We start from the raw sequence: 5,660 nt of genomic DNA on the forward strand, positions 1-5,660 counted from the left end.
CACTCACCATTCATTCACTCCTTCCTTCATTCAATAAACACCTGTTAAAAGCAGCTGTTAGGTGCCTGGTGCTGTTTTAGAAAATGGGAAATGAAAACTTAAAAACAAGGTGCCTGCCTTTAGGAAGTTTCAAGTATAAATTAATTGAAGGCCTTCTAGATGATAATAAGTCAAGAACAGCTAGTTCTAATTCCTAAAGTTGTAACTTAACTTCTCATCTGGTAGATCCAGCAAGGACACTACCTGTTGCCAGGTTGATTTAGTTTGCCCAAGTTAATGTTTTTCTATTTAAAATATTTTAAGGTTAATGTATTTTTGAACTCAGAATGTGGAAAACAAAAGAATTAATTAAAAAGAATCATACGAGGGCTTCCCTGGTGGTGCAGTGGTTGAGAGTCCTCCTGCCGATTCAGGGGACACGGGTTCGTGCCCCGGTCCGGGAAGATCCCACATGCCGCGGAGCGGCTGGGCCCGTGAGCCATGGCCGCTGAGCCTGCGCGTCCGGAGCCTGTGCTCCACAACGGGAGAGGCCACAAAAGTGAGAGGTCTGTGTACCACAAAAAAAAAAAAAAAAAAAAAAAGAATCATAAGAATTATGTACAAGTTTACAGAATAAGCATATTCTTCTACGGGTGTTGGGTATATATGGACCATTACCATATTTTACACAGGCATATTCTTATTTAATCTCCAGTCTTTCCTTGTGAGGGATAAGAACTATTCTAGCCACAGATGATGAATAAATGCAAAATATTAGTAAGTCCCACTAACTACATTTACATTAATAATATCTCCAAATGTGTGCTTATGTGCTCTTCAGATCTGCTCCTCAAATCCCTTTCACCGTCCACTTCAGTCTAGTTTATAATGAGACTAGATGGACTAATTTCCATCTCAACTGCTTCTGCAGTTCTGCTGCAGTGAATCTTATATCTTCCATTTATCCCTGCTCTTTGCTTTTGCCCATCTATATACTGCAATATACTTCCAAGTAAGAAATATTTAAATCACTATTTATCTCCAAAGGTAGAGCCTGGGAATTGTTTTAATTTGTCTAAGCATTATACAAGTAATAGGAATGTCTTCTCATAGTAAAAGGGTCAAATGATATACATAAAACAAATGGCCTCCTTGACCGTCCTCTCAATTCCCATACCCCCAAGATAAAATCACTAATACCAGTTAAGTGTGAATAATTTCAGAATCTTTCCTATGCTTTTACATAAATATTTGTATATATAAAATACAGAGTTTTACCTTCTTTTGATCAATTTTTTGTACAAGTAAGAATGTCTAGTACTTAATGCATGCCAAACATTCTCACAATTACCCTATGAGGTAGATACTATTATTTTCATTCATCCTTACTTTACAGATGAGGAAACTGAAGCAGAAAGAGAACAGGTAACTTGCCCAAGTCACACACTTCCTAAGTGGTAGGGCTGGCTCCTGAGCATGTGCTCTGAACCTCTTCAACCTACCAGTATCATACTATGTGGGTTATTTGGCAACTCAGTTTTTTTACTTAGCTATATGTTGGAACCCATTTAGAAAGTTATATAAAGCTCTTTCCACCTTTTTCATACTGCTGCAAAGCATTCCAAAATTCAAAGTATGGATGTACTACTTTTTATTTAATTTTCTCCCATGACTTGACATGTAGACTATTTACTACTTTAAGCTATTAATAACATCCTTAGATGGGTGACAAGTGCATGGGGGCTCATTATACTACTACTGTTTACTTTGCATGTTTGAAATTTTCCATGATAAAAGAGCTCCAAAAAAAAAAAAAAAAACCTCGGGTAAAAATTCATTATACCTACATCTTTGTGAACATGTGTGAGAATTACTCTAGGGTGGATAGTGAGAAATGGAAATGCTGGGTTAAAGAGTACGTACCTTTTAAAATGTAATAGATAGCACCAGATTGCAATGTCCAAAAAGAGCATTATTAATTTATATACCCACTAAGAGTGTAAAAGAATAGTCATTTCCCCACACATTTAATATCAGGCATCTTTTAAAATTTTGCCAGCATGCTGAACAAAAAGTGGTTTGATCTGCATTTCCTTGATCCCTGGTGAGGTTAAACAATTTTACATGCATTTGTTGGCCATTCATATCCTTCCCCTATAAAGAGTGATTTCAAATCTTTCACTTGTTTTTCATCCCAGACTCTGTGTCTTTTATAAAATCTGTCCAGATGAAGCTGACATTAAACCATATTTTGTTGCCAAGGCTTTAAGGAATGTCATTTTTGGCTTCATCTCATAGAACCGGAGTTGTCCCTGCTCACATTCTCTTTCTGGGCTGTAAAACAAAACACCTTAGTTAACGAAAATACCACCACCCCCTGCATTCAGCATCACAGAAAACCCTGGTCTCTCTCTATCAAATTTCTCTAGACTATTACGCCCCTTGGACCTCAGTGATCTCCTTTGTCTCTCTTCTCCATCCACCAAGATGCCCAGTTTATCTTCCTTCCTTTCCTTCACCAACCCCCCAACCCTCCACTCCCTCCACCACCTTTTAAGTGGAAAAGAAGAGATTTGGGAGAAAGTGTTCCTAGGAAAAGTGTGTTCCTTAACAGCCCCCTTCATGGGCTTCCTGAAGAGGCTTCCACCTATTTCTACAACTGTGCTGCAGGGGACAAAGAGGTCGTGCTTAACATGCAGAAGAGGTAGCTCACATCCAAACCACTGCTGCCTCAGCAGAAGAGCTCTTTTTAGAACTTTAAAATCCTTTAATCCTTTCCTACTCAATACATTGGGGTTGCCCAGATTTTTTCAATTATTCATTAATGCATTCTTATAGCTAACATTGGATTCAAAACTTTAACTGTTGTCCTTTTCAAGTCCCCCCCACCTTACAGCATCTCATTTGCTACTACTGCTCACTGAGATTCTTTCTCCTCCTCTCTACCTCGCCAGAATGTAATAAAAACAAACAAACAAACAAACAAAAAACATAGCTCTACTGAGAACTTGAGTAAGCAAAGTGCCTATAGTAAGCAATGTGCCACTACATAAAATTCTTCAGTTTTTTCGCTCTTCTGGGCATATATTCAGTTCGAGAAATAGTCACCAAGAACTTGCTATGGGTAAAACACATAAACACAATAGGAGAAACAAAGATAATTAAAACACATTCCTTGTCCTCTAGAAACTAGAATCTGATGGAGAGATTAAAATAACTCTAAAACAAGGCTGCCTCTGTCATAATAGAAGTACAAAATGACAGGAGAATAAAGTGGATTGGAGGGGTACATATTGGATCTGAGAGGCAAGAAGAACCTGGGAATACAAAGGCCCTGAGGATATGGCTGAATGAGGGCAGGCTTTTGAATGCGGTGACCACCAGAGGGAGGCTTGATCCCAGTGTTATTTCTCATTTCTTGGGTTTTTTTTGGTTTGTTTTTATTAATTAATTAATTTATTTATTTACTTCTGGCTGCTTTGGGTATTTGTTGCTGTGTGCGTGGGCTTTCTCTAGTTGCGGCGAGCAGGGACTAATCTTCGTTGCAGTGCACAGGCTTCTCATTACGGTGGCTTCTCTTGCTGTGGAGCACAGGCCCTAGGTGCACGGGCTTCAGTAGTTGTGGCTCGCGGGCTCAGTAGTTGTGGCTCACGGGCTCAGTAGTTGTGGCTCGCAGACTCAGTAGTTGTGGCACAGGGGCTTAGTTGCTCCGCGGCATGTGGGATCTTCCCGGACCAGGGCTCGAACCCGTGTGCCCTGCATTGGCAGGCGTATTCTTAACCACTGCACCACCAGGGAAGTCCCTCATTTCTTGGTTTTTCTCATACAATGAAATTGTTTTTCTTACTTTCTGTTTTGGATTCCCAAATTTTTAGAACCAGAGGTGGTTTCTGAAATCATATTACACAACCCTTTCAATATATAAATAGGAAAACTAAGCCCAAGTCACACAGCTAGATAACATTAAAGAAGAGAGCTCAGTAATCCTGACTCCTCTTCTAGGGCTCCTTGCTGTCCCCAGAATCTTTGCTTATTGTTTTAACTTTTCTGCTCTTCTGTCTCAAAATATCAGTGTTTGATGTCACCTACAGGTGGGAACTCAAAAGGCATGTTTCAAAGATAACTGCATCCAGTAGCTGAATATGTGTGTGTGTGTGTGTGTGTGTGTGTGTGTAACACGAAGGATCATATTGTCAAATCAGACTCATGCAAATCTAAGATCTCTTCCAGTATCAAGCTTTATGAATAATTTCAGGAATATAATCAATCAACAGGAACAGGCAAAGCAGGGGAAGGTCTGAGAAACTGAGGCGAGCTCCCAGGTCCTTTCTTCCCATGTAAGACATAAGCTCTCTGTAATGAAACATTTCCATTTTATGGGCATATAGCTGAATGGTTTTGTAACATTTTTCAGGAAGCCATGTTCCTTAAATTCATAGATTCACCACAAGCAATCCTAAAGAAGTAGGGATATCGTGTAAAGATCATTCCACGAACAAGGATGCTCCTCTTAGCAAATAACCATGTATCTTACAAGAGGTTCAGTTATTGTCATGTTTACAATACTGGGTCATCTACTTTCTTTCTTTGTCTAAGAGTATGTTGACCTCTCCACTCCCAGTAATAGGAGAGAAATTGATGACAGGCCAGCTGTCTTAACTTCTTCCTGCTTAATACTTAAATATTCAATAAATAGTAAATAGGCCTGGACTTACCTGGCAGTGCAGTGGTTGAGAATCCGCCTGCCAGTGCAGGGCACACGGGTTCGAGCCCTGGTCCGGGAAGATTCCACATGCCGCGGAGCAACTAAGCCCGTGTGCTACAACTACTGAGCCTGTGCTCTAGAGCCACAAGTACCAAGCCCACGTGTCACAGTTCCTGAAGCCCATGCACCTAGAGCCCATGCTCTGCAACAGAGAAGCCACCACAGTGAGAAGCCTGCACACCACAATGAAGAGTAGCCCCCGCTCGCCACAACTAGAGAAAGACCCTGCACAGCAACGAAGACCCAATGCAGCCAAAAATAAATAAATGTATTTATTTAAAACAAAAAAAGGAATAGGCCCCATACGTGTACGTCTTCCCAAACACTACCAGATTCTCCGTAGTGGGAAAGAGAAAAAAGTAAGCCTGTAGTTTTTCCATATTTAACCATGATCAGAGGTGGCCAGTGGTGAGGAAATAGAAGTATTAGAAGTTTGGTTCTGAGCATCTTTAATCATAGCCTATAAAAATGTTATTCCAAATTGCTTTCTTTGTGCCAAAGAAGTAATAGAAACCTCACGCAAGCAGTCATTTCCCAAGGCATTTTATTTCACTCTGCCTTAGTTTTTACAAAAATATACTCATAAGAATGTCCTTCAACCAAGAGCACTCTTATAGTTATATTCTTTGCCTTCAAAGCTTCCACTCCCTGGGTTTACTTATGGTAAACCAAGCACCAGCTGCTTTTACATTCACCTCTGACTTCCACTGCTGCACCCTACAATCTTTTCTCTGTAGAACTATTGATACGATTTTTTATAAAAACCAAATCAGACCTTGTCACTCCCTTGAGGAAAATGCTCTGATGGTTTTATATTTCACTTGGAATAAATCAAACTCCTTACTATGTCTATGAGGTCCTTCAAGATCTGGCCCCTACATACCTCTCCAATCTCAATTCTAATACCTTCACCATC

Source organism: Aethalodelphis obliquidens, unplaced genomic scaffold (genome assembly GCF_003676395.1).
Source record: "Aethalodelphis obliquidens isolate GAN/ISIS:26980383/991018 unplaced genomic scaffold, ASM367639v1 scaffold2, whole genome shotgun sequence".
NCBI lineage: Eukaryota > Metazoa > Chordata > Mammalia > Artiodactyla > Delphinidae > Aethalodelphis > Aethalodelphis obliquidens.